At 41.0% G+C, this 12,086-nt stretch overlaps 1 non-coding gene across 1 annotated transcript; it reads right to left on the reverse strand.

Annotated features, from left to right (window-relative positions):
* Positions 1–3,396: 3,396 nt before the first annotated feature.
* Positions 3,397–3,503, reverse strand: LOC148548035 (small nucleolar RNA R71). Its single transcript, XR_015898098.1, has one exon. It is a non-coding gene; the product is annotated as a small nucleolar RNA R71 (small nucleolar RNA).
* Positions 3,504–12,086: the final 8,583 nt, after the last annotated feature.

The following is a 12,086-nucleotide window of genomic DNA, read 5'->3' on the forward strand; positions in this document are numbered from 1 at the left end:
ACTTCATCTCTTCTCATGACCAATTAGATCAAGAGATTGGCAATTATTTATGTTAAGAGAAATCAAATCACCAAGAGATTAGGATTTGGTTACTTATGATTTGCCAAGAGATCAATAATTGTATGATTGAAGAGGAGATGAGAATGGTTGATCCTTGATGCCAGGGCATTTTGGCCAGTTTCACTGACCTTTTCTTTACTGTTTTTAGGGTAGTTTCATGCATTTCCTTAGAAAATAAGCTAGTTTGGGTAGATATTCACTTACATCTTGATTCAAGCATACATTGTGCACTTTATATGATTTCATGAGGATTTTGCATGAATTTAAGGACAAATTGGATGTTGCATTTTCCATGACTTGGACTAGAACTTTGATGCACTTTATTGCTTGATTTCAGGACAAAGGAAGCAAAGAAGAACCACATTAGTGGCTACGTTAGTTACACTAACATTAACACTAACGTGGAATGGGAGTAACTTGCAAAGTTAATGAGAAAAGTGATTGCCAATAACGCTCTCGAAGCTATCATTGCCCACGTTAAGAGTCACGTTAACTAAGTTAACGTGAACTCTAACGTGGAAGAAAGGAAATAGAGCCAACATTAGTGACACTTAACATTATCACTAACGTTGGACCAAGCTCATAAGTGGCCACGTTAGTCACCACGTTAACTTAGTTAACGTGGCCTCTAACGTTAAGAAGAAAGGGGGAAGCCAACGTTAGTGACATTCAACATTATCACTAACGTTGGCCAAGTCACACTAGGCCACGTTAACTCCCACGTTAACCTAGTTAACGTGGAAGCTAACGTGAGGAAGGGAGGTGACGCCAACGTTAGTGACACCCAACATTGTCACTAACATTGGAAGGAGCCCACACATGTCACCATCAGCCACGTTAACTCCCACGTTAACTTAGTTAACATGGAAGCTAACGTGGATAAGGGAATGTTGAACCAACGTTAGTGACACTCAACTTTGTCACTAACGTTGGAGATGGCTAGCATAGGCCACGTTAGAAGCCACGTTAACCTAGTTAACGTGGACTCTAACGTGAGAGCTAAGGGGCACATTGGAACGTTAGTGACAATGTTAAGTGTCACTAACGTTCTGGAAGGTTGGCAAGCCTACGTTAAAAGAGCCACGTTAACTAAGTTAACGTGGACTCTAACGTTGGGAAGGGGGAGGCTTCTCAACATTATTCGAAAAGTTGAGTCCCAATAACGTGTGCGAAGGACAAAAAGGCAACGTTAGTGGCAACGTTTGTGCAACTAACGTTGAGGTTAACGTGGCTCTTACTTGGGTAAGAAACGTTAGTGAAAAAGTTGAATGTCACTAACGTTCTCGAACCCATATTTTCACTGAACATTAACACCACTAATGTCCTAAGCTAAAGTCTCTGCCCACTTCACAATTTCTCTCTGCAAGTAAAGCCAAGCCCAATGAAGAAGATAACTGCTTCAAACTCAAGATCCAAAGGCCCAGACCCAAGACTTGAAGAACCAACTAGAAGAGTAGAAGAGTAGTATATATAGGAGTAGCTTTGAATTAATTTGGGAGTTGGAAAATATAGGGAGCCTCTGGGCATAGAATTACTCTCTGTATTTACTTTCTCTGCACTTCTAGTTTTTCATCATGTATTTTCCATCTTTGTTTTCATTTTCCAGAGCTATGAACAACTAAACCCCTTTCATTAGGTTAGGGAGCTCTGTTGTAATTTGATGAATCAATACTAGTTTTCATTATTCTTCTTCTATCTTTTCTCTTGATTTTACTTGAAAGCTTTCGATCTTCATCCAATTGGGTAGTTATCTTGGAAAAGAAGCTATTCATACTTGGATCTCTTCTGAACCTTGAAAGAGGAATGAAGAGATCAAGCTAGAAATGCTTTCTCATGCTGGACCAAATTGGGTTTGGATGGATATGTGACTATAATCCTCTCAACACTTGATTTGGGAAATGCATGTGGTATAATCAGTGACCATACTTCATCTCTTCTCATGAGCAATTGACCAAGGAATTGGCTATTGATCAATATTGAGAGATTGAATTACAAGAAATTGTAATTCAATTACTTAGGATTGCCAAGGAGATCAATGAGTGCATTGATTGAGGAAGAGATGAAAATGAAATTGATCCGGAGAATGCAACATCTCCTAAGCCCAATGAACTCCCCATTTTTGATCTTACCCACTCTCTTTAATTTCTATTATTTACTCTTATGAGCAATTCCCCCATTCCCATTTACAGTTCTGCAATTTACTTCAGTAATTTACTTTCAGTTCGTTAATTCTAGCATTTACTTTTTCTGTCATTTACCTTTCCGCCATTTTATTTTCTGTAATTCTAAACTCAAATCCTGGATTCGCTCAACTAGAACATTCCTCTAATTAAAGTTGCTTGATCAATCAATCCTTGAGGGATTCGACCTCACTCTATTGTGAGTTTTTACTTGACGACAAATTCGGTACACTTGCCGAAGGAAATTTGTTAAGAGACAAGTTTTCCGTGCATCAAGTTTATGGCGCCGTTGCCGGGGATTGATTGTGCATCAACAATGATTAAATTGGAGGATAACTAGATTGAGCATTTTATTTTTGTTTGATTTAATTTTCTGTTTGAGTCATTTACTTTCTGTTTTAGTTAATTTCTTCCCTTCCCCCTACTTTTTCTTTGTTATTTACCATTCATTTCACTAACCCACTAACTGTTTGATATATTGCATCACTCACACTAACAGTAATTCTAACAGATATACTTTCTGCACCTATTCTCTTTGCTTGTACTTGTTGGTTGTATGACAGGGAGAAGAAGCGGGGCTTCAACTTCCTTTGATTCTGAACCTGAGAGAACCTTCCTTAGACTAAGGAGGGAGGCAAGAGAAAAATGTGTAGTTGGTGCTGAAGAAGAGGAGGAACACTTTGAGGAATACTTTGAACCAAACATGGAAGAAAACATGGAAAACCATCATGCAGAAGAGACTCACAACCATGGCGGAAGAGGTCGAGCAAATCATGCTGGGGAAGATAGAAGAGTTCTAGGCGCTTACATCAATCCAAACCCAGGAAACTGTGGAAGTAGCATTCAAAAGCCAACCATCCATGCCAACAATTTTGAACTAAAACCACAGCTCATCACCCTTGTTCAGAACAACTGTTCGTTCGGAGGAAGTGCCCAAGAAGACCCCAATCAACATCTAACCACCTTCCTGAGAATATGTGACACAGTGAAGTCTAATGGTGTTCATCCTGACGCCTATAGACTGCTCTTATTTCCATTCTTACTCAAGGATAAGGCAGCCAAGTGGCTGGAATCTTTCCCAAAGGAGAGCTTGACAACTTGGGAAGATGTGGTGAACAAATTCTTAGCAAGATTTTACCCTCCTCAACGAATCAATAGGCTGAGAGCTGAGGTCCAAACTTTCAGGCAACAAGATGGTGAGACTCTATATGAAGCATGGGAGAGGTTTAAAGACCTAACAAGGAGGTGCCCACCAGATATGTTCAGTGAATGGGTGCAGCTGAACATTTTCTATGAAGGGCTCTCTTATGAGTCAAAGAAGGCCATAGACCATTCATCCGGAGGATCTTTGAACAAGAAGAAGACCATTGAGGAGGCCATAGATGTCATTGAAACTGTAGTAGAGAATGATTATTTCTATGCTTCCGAAAGAGGGAACACTAGAGGAGTGATGGAGCTAAACAATGTAGATGCTCTGCTGGCTCAGAACAAGCTCATTACCCAGCAGCTGGCTGACCTCACCAAGAAGATGGAGAGGAACCAAGTAGCAGCAATCTCCACTTCATCAACAAACCAAGAAGGAGTGAATGAAGAAGCAGAAGGTAGTCAGGAGCAAGCCAACTACATTGGGAATTCACCTAGGCAAAACCATGATCCATACTCCAAGACCTACAACCCTGGATGGAGGAATCACCCAAACTTTAGGTGGGGAAATCAACAAGACCAAAGCCTTGATCAAAGACGCCCAAATCCAAACAATGCAGCCACCCAACACTTCACATCCAGACCATATCAACACCCCCATAACAACACCTCTCCACATTCATATCAAGGTGATGACAAGTCATCTTAGCCTATTTTAACTAGCCTTTTTCTTTTGTTTTCAATTGAATTATGCACTTTCTTGAGCCATAAGCAAGCCAATTGGGTAGATTTTCATGTTTCCTTGGATTTAACCAACCATATATGAATTCATGCCATTTCATGAGGTTTTATGCTATATTTGTTGCATATTATGAAAGATTGAATACCTCATGATTTTAAGCATAGCTTTGATAAGTTTGGTTGATTCATGATAGGTGAAGAAAGCTTGGAGAAAGGTTGAAGCAAAGAGGAATGGCTAGGAGTGAAGAGAGGACAATGGAATAAAAGAAATTGAACCGGGATGCATGAAGTTAGCCCCAACGTTAGCCCCCTAACTTGGAGGCTAACGTTGGGCATGAAAATCACTCCCTGGGCTCCCCACGTTTGAGCCAACGTTAGCCCCCTAACTTGGAGGCTAACGTTGGCACATGACATTGCAAGGAAGAGGCCAACGTTAGCTCCAACGTTAGCCCCCTAACTTGGAGGCTAACGTTGGAACTTGAAATTCATCCCTGGGCACCAACGTTTGCGCCAACGTTAGCCCCCTAACTTGGAGGCTAACGTTGGCACATGAATTACAAAGGGAGAAGGGCCAACGTTTGCGCCAACGTTAGCCCACTAACTTAGAGGCTAACGTTGGCGCCACACACCACAAGGCATACAAGGGGTATACTTCCAACAAGAATAACTTGAGCTACAGAGCTCCAAATGAGGTGATTCAAGAAGCATTGGAAAGTAGGAATCAAGAGCTTTCCAAGCATATATGGCACTGCATGGTGGACACTAAAATTGAGGGAGAAAACTGCCCCGCAATGTGCATAAATGAACATGGTGGCAACATGCAGTGAGGCCACTTGACCTCTGCACCTTTGATGGAGTATAACTCGAGCTGTAGAGCTCCAATTGATGTGCTCTCAACGGAATTGGAAAGTAGACATCCAGGGCTTTCCAACAATGTATAATAGTATGGGGTGGACAATACGTTTGAGCCTCCAGAACTGGCATTTTCGCCAACGTTTGAGGGCTAACGTTACCTCAAACGCTGCACACCAAAGCCAGCGACCATGCCCTCTTCAAATGATCATAACTTGAGTTGTAGATGTCCAATTGAAGTGATTCCAAGTGGGTTAGAAAGCTGACATTCAGAGCTTTCCAACCATATATGATAGTTTATATTGGGCATAAAATTGGCAACATGACAAGAGGACAAATTTGGCGCCATAAATGTGCATAAGGGGTGCCAACGTTAGGGTCAAAGTTAGACCCCTAACGTTGGCACCAACGTCCATACCAGAAGGATTTGGCTTGCTGCTATGAAAAGTTGGGGCCAAAGTTAGATCCCTAACTTTGGCTCAAACTTTAGGTCCAACTTTGGCTAACCTCAAACCCGGTTCAATTGGTTCACTTTGGTTCTTCTTCAAACTCCAAGAGCAATCAACCAAGGCCTTTATCAACCCAATTCCATCAAGAGCAAGGGCCCAAATGATCATCACTCAAAGGCACAAGAAATAGATAAAATAGGAATTTCATTTAATTGTAATTTGTTTTTAATTTCATTTTCATTTCCATTTTGTAAAGCCTATATAAGGCATCATTTTCATATTTGTGAGGAGGCTGGCTCCACTAGGGAGCATTAGGATTTGAGAGCTCTCTCTTAGTTTTCAATTTCGTTTTGAATCTTGGGTTGAGAATTGAAGAAATTCTGTTTCAATCTCACCTTGAGAATTTTCTTGTTTACTTTCTCTGCACAATTTAATTTCCATTCCTGTTTACTACTTCACCTTCTCTTGGCTTCTGCAATTTACTTTTCTTTAATTTCTCTTGCAATTGTTCTTGTTGGATCTAGGAAGGCATTGAGATCTAGACTTGGTTATCTAGTCTCTTGGGTCCTGAGATCTTAATTCCAATTTTACATTCTCTGTTTATTGCTTTTCATGTTTATTTACATTTCTGTTTTGGTTCCGAATCAATCAAATCCATCTTTTACTTCTCTGCTTGTTGCAATTTAACTTTTCCTTGTTTAATTTCTGCAAATCCAATTCCCAATTCCCTTTACATTTAATGCAATTTATATTTCTTGCAATTTAAGTTTCTGCAATTTACTTTTCTTGCACTTTAAGTTTCTTCACATTTATTTTCTGCAACTTTAAATTCTCTGCATTTTACATTCTGCTCTCAAAATTTCACCCAACCACTCAATGTTAGCTTGACTAAACTAATCACCCACTAAAATTGCTTGATCCATCAATCCCTGTGGGATCGACCTCACTCCCGTGAGTTTTTATTACTTGATGCGACCCGGTGCACTTGCCGGTTGGATTGTGATGTTTAGTGAGAGATTCATTTCTCACCAAAATATCTCATCACAAGGCCAGAATAACCCTCCTCAGCCTGACCTATTATCATTTGATGAAAGAATCTCAAGGATTGAGAATCTACTTGAAGGCATAAGCAAGGAGATTCAAGACAACAAGGTGTTCAAGGAGAAAGTGCGAGCCAGTTTCAAGAACCAGGGAGACACAATCAGGAGGTTGGAATCTCAAGTGGGGTATCTCTCTGAGCAAATTCCCAAACCCACAGATGGATTCCCAAGTGACACAGAGAAGAATCCGAGAGGTGAAACAAAGAAAGTAAGATGGGAAGACTGCAAGATGGTCACTATAAGTGATAAGGAGACTGAGGACAAGCCAAGCAAGCTGTCAGAACAACCTGAAGATACCTCAGTAGAGAAGAAAGAAAAAGATCATCAAGAACCAGAGATCTCAACAACAAGAGCTGTTGAGACTCTATGCACCCTTTCCCCAACTGCTCAATGATGCTGTGGAGAAGAGAATATACTCAAGGTTTCTAGATTTGTTTGCGTCTCTGCATGTAAACATACCATTCATCAAGGCCATCCAACAAATGCCTGCATACATCAAGTATATGAAGGAACTTCTTCCCAGGAAAAGCTCACTCAAGGGAGGCCAAACTATAGTGATGAACAAGGAGTGCAGCGCCCTCATTCAACCAGAGTTGCCTGCAAAAAGAAAAGACCCAGGGAGTTTTCATATCCCCTGTGCGATAGGGAAAACAATGTCTGATAGAGCACTCTGCGATTTAGGAGCAAGCATCAACTTAATGCCCTTGTCCCTGGTGAAGAGGCTGCAGATCAATGAGATATTACCCACAGATGTAGTCATCAGGCTGGCTGACAAAACTCAAAAACAAGCAAGAGGGATGGTGGAAAACGTGTTGTTAAAAGTGGGGAAATACTTTCTTCCCACAGACTTTGTCATCTTGAACATGGAAGAGAGTCACACTCACCCAATCATATTGGGAAGACCATTCCTAGCTACAGCCAGAGCACTCATAGATGTGGAACGAGGGGAGCTAATATTGAGGATCTAGGATGAACGACTCAGCTTTAATGTCTTCAAACTCTCACAAGAAGCAGACCAAGAAAACAAAGAACCAAGCAATGATCATAATGAGATGCTGACAGAGGAAACAAGCACTGAAGCACAACCAACAAATCTGAGAACCCCACTGAATGATGAACAAGGCAAACAACAATTGTCACAGCTCAAGGAGAAGCTAGAGGAACCTAAACCACCAGAGGCATGTGAAGATAACAACAAAATTCCCTTAGAAGAAGAAGTCGCCAAGAGCAAGGCAGCATCAAAAGGGACAAAGAAGAAGGTACCAAGGGGGTGGAGGAACAAGAAGATCCCTACGGAAGGCTTCTCTCCAGGAGATAAAGTGATATCAGCTTACTTCCCAGATATCCCCCCTAATCTCTCCACTGTACCATCTCAATTACCTAAGGTCTTCACTATCAACAGAGTTCTCTCCTTGGAACATGTAGAGATCATTGATACAACCAATGGATATAAGTCCAAAGCAAGAGGGGAGGACTTGAAGCATTATCAACCTCCCTGATGAAGGAGAAACGTCAAGCTAGTGACGCTAAAGAAGCGCTTCATGGGAGGCAACCCATGTTTTATTAGCTTTTACTAGTGAATAAGTCAATATTCATGAATTCCAACCCAAACTTGGTGAAGTCCTTATATTGCAGTATATAGTGAAGAACAAGTTTGGTGTTCAAAGCGTGCCAAGAAAGCATGAATGCAACAGAGAGCATGCTAGTCTTGGAGCTTTGAACAGAACTTTTCATCACAGTGCTCCAAACTAAGTTTGGTGTCACCCCATGGTGCTACCAATGTGCATATAAGGATACACAGTTAGTTAGTCAGTTGGAGTTCATGAATAAACAAAATCTTTTCTTCTCTTTATTATTCTAGCCGTAAAAATTTAAATTGATTTCTTTTTGTGATATTTCTTACTTTTCTTATTTGATCTTTATAGGGAAAGGAAAGGAGCATTGAAGGAGATTGATTGGACAATTTAATGAGAAAGGTTCGGCCACTTCATGAAGAGGGTACTACACACGTGCCTCAAGGGGGAATGCATTGGGAATGGTTGCCATGCAACATTGGAGGAAGAACAAACTTGGAAACTGAACCAACTCCAACATAAAGTTGGTAATCCTCGTGCTTACTCCATACAAAACTCCATCCGTTCATCATACACCAATCCCATCAATCCACACCTTTCATTTCTTCATCACTTCTCTATATAAGTGGATCCAATCTGCACCATCCCCACATTCGAAATTCATATCCCTTGCACTTCACTTTCCAGCAACTAGTTCTTCAACTTCCCACTCTCTAAATCCCACATTTCTTCCCTTCACTACACCCTTTTCGCATTAACTTCATTCATGGCATCATCAAGCTCCAAGAGGCAGAAGAGGAAGGAACCAATGGAGAACATTCCTTTCGACGAGAAGAGATTCAAGACTGCCTTCCATGAACGAGAATTTGAGTGGATAAAGCTCAAAAAGATACTGCCCGAGTTAACCTTCCAAATCAATGAAAACGACTGCCCACAGATTCGGGAGAAGATTGAAGAAAGAGGGTGGCAAATGCTCACCAATCCAGAGGGTAAGATCAATACAAACCTCATCAAAGAGTTCTACGCAAATGTGGTCAGAGAAGACAAAACTAGGGCCCCAACCTTCAAAAGCTATGTAAGAGGAAAGGAGGTGGACTTCAGCCCAAATGCTATAATAAGAACTCTTCACCTGAAATCATCACATTTCGATGAGCCCAGCTATCATGCAAGGATAAGTAAAAGCCAAGACAATGATGAGCTCACTGAGATCGTGACTGACATCTGTGTTATAGCAGCTGACTAGGAGAGGTATGGAGATGGGAGACCCCGGTTCATCAAGAGGGGAGACCTTAGCCCAGAAGCCAAGGGGTGGTTTGAACTTGTGAGGAGGTCTATTCTCCCAGCTGCAAATAATTCAGAGGTAAATATTAATCGAGCAACTATGGTACATTGCCTAGTACAAGGTGGAGAAATCAATGTGCATGAACTTATAGCTGAGGGAATTCAAGATTCAGCTGAGAAGCTTGAATCAGGTGCCAGGCTTTGGTACCCCAGCACCATTCTCCGATTGTGCACAAAGGCCAAGGTGGTCTTTGAGGACAGCAATTCAGACTGGGTGAACCCTGGGAGGCTAATGACAACCCAGCGTATGGCCTATACTACACCTGCTCAGCAACAAAGAAGGCCACAAATAGGGAAACTAAAAGCAAAAGAAGGAGCTCACCAAGAGGAGTCTCATTAGGAAGAATATCAACAAGGAGAGCAGCCTTACCCAGCCAACTTGAATCTGAATCACCTTCTAAGAGTTATTGAAGATTTGGGGATGAGACATATGGAAGGACAAGAGCAAATACTAAACCAGATGAGATAACAAGAAGAGTGGCAGAAACAACAAATGGAGCAGCAACAGGAACAATACTCCCAGCTCACTCAAACCATCCACCAAGTTACTGAGAAGCAAGAACGTCAAGATAAGCATTTGCAGGAACTCAATCAGCGACAAATAGCCCAGATGAAAGCATTCAATGAGTTCACTGTACTTAATGAAGGGCGGCAACTATATAGGGAGGAGTTCAACGTCAACACTCAAGCCAAGTTGAACTACATGTCCAGTAATATGCATCATCTACACTATGCCATCCCTACATATGATGAGGTCCAAAAAGATTTTGTAGAACAAGAAAAGAGGAAGGTGAAACAGCAGAAGGAAACACTCAAGAAGAAGATGGAAGATGGTGGTTTCTGGAAAAAGCTGCTTGGAAAAGGCAAGGGAAGTGGGAGCACAAGCAATCAAGAATAACACCAAGAGGACAAACAAGAAGGAGAGCATGGGCAACCACATGAGTAAAAGGTGGTGGAGTTCCTTCTTTGGTCCATCGTTCTCTATGCTCTAAATAAGGAAGATCTTGTATGAAATAGAACTTGCTTCCATGTTAGTTTAAATTTAAAAAAAAAAAATTCTGTCTTTTAAGCTTTTGTTGAAAAGGTCTATGTTTGCTGGTCTCTATGTCACTGCATCCTTACTTTGCTTACTTGTATGTTTGTCCCTTTAAATCAAATGAAAAGAGAATGAGTGTTTTTAAGAGACCAGGGTAGAGTTCATACTATGGAATAAGTTCATGAGTTTATGATATAGTCATAAGTTGGCTAAGTTGGTTCAACCATAAGGTGGGAGGACAACTATCTGTCATGAATACTATGTTTGAGACACACCCCATGAGACTAGCTAAATAAGAAGATCCTAATAAGAAAAAGGGAAAGAACAATCAAAGTTGAGGAATAAAATAAAAAGAACAAGCAATAAGGCTAGGCACCAATGGTTTTTAATCTTGAGGCATGTGTCTGTGGTGCTCCTGTGTGAGGGATCTACTTGGATGAATAAGCTTTTAGGGGTGCCTTATCACTTGGTAACTTGGGTTAACTAACTCAGGATTATCAGCTAAAAGTCCACTATCAAGGGTAACCCTCACTACAGAGCATTTAGTAACCCAAAGAGGTGCTGGACACCAAGGTCTCAAGAAAAGAAAATAAATAAACTATATGCCTGTGGTGTGTATGTATGGGGGAGAGACTTGAGCAAGTAAGTCCTTAGGGGTGCTTCATCACCTAGCACCTTGAACCAACTGGTTCGGGAGTGTTGGCTGAAAGCTTATTTTAAAGAGTTGCCCCCTTACAGAACACTTAGCCTAAGAACACAAATAAGCCCTGAAATAACAACAAAAGGATCAATAAATAAAAGTTTCATGGGATGCAATCACAGTGAGTATTCTAGGACATGATAAAGGTCTGAAAGCCAGGAATGAACCTAAGTTGCTATTCATGAAACCACCATAAAACCAGGGACATGACTTCCACAAGAATGACTCATTTCTCTTGGCATTCCATTCATCATTCTCTTGTTCCAGTACTTGCTTAGGGACAAGCAAGCTTTAAGTTTGGTGTTATGATGCCAGGGCATTTTGGCCAAATTTACTGACCTTTTCTTTACTGTTTTTAGGGTAGTTTCATGAATTTCCTTAGGAAATAAGCTATTTTGGGTAGATATTCACTTACATCTTAATTCAAGCATACATTGTGCACTTTACATGATTTCATGAGGATTTTGCATGAATTTAAGGACAAATTGGATGTTGCATTTCCCATGACTTGGACTAGAACTTTGATGCACTTTATTGCTTGATTTCAGGACAAAGGAAGCAAAGAAGAACCACATTAGTGGCTATGTTAGTTACACTAACGTTAACACTAACGTGGAATGGGAGTAACTTGCAAAGCTAATGAGAAAAGTGATTGCCAATAACGCTCTCGAAGCTATCATTGCCCACGTTAAGAGTCACGTTAACTAAGTTAACGTGAACTCTAACGTGGAAGAAAGGAAATGGAGCCAACGTTAGTGACACTTAACATTATCACTAACGTTGGACCAAGCTCATAAGTGGCCACGTTAGTCACCACGTTAACTTAGTTAACGTGGCCTCTAACGTTAAGAAGAAAGGGGGAAGCCAACGTTAGTGACATTCAACATTATCACTAACGTTGGCCAAGTCA

This window comes from Arachis ipaensis, chromosome B8 (assembly GCF_059453495.1).
Source record: "Arachis ipaensis isolate K30076 ecotype BB chromosome B8, ASM5945349v1, whole genome shotgun sequence".
In the NCBI taxonomy this organism is placed as follows: domain Eukaryota; kingdom Viridiplantae; phylum Streptophyta; class Magnoliopsida; order Fabales; family Fabaceae; genus Arachis; species Arachis ipaensis.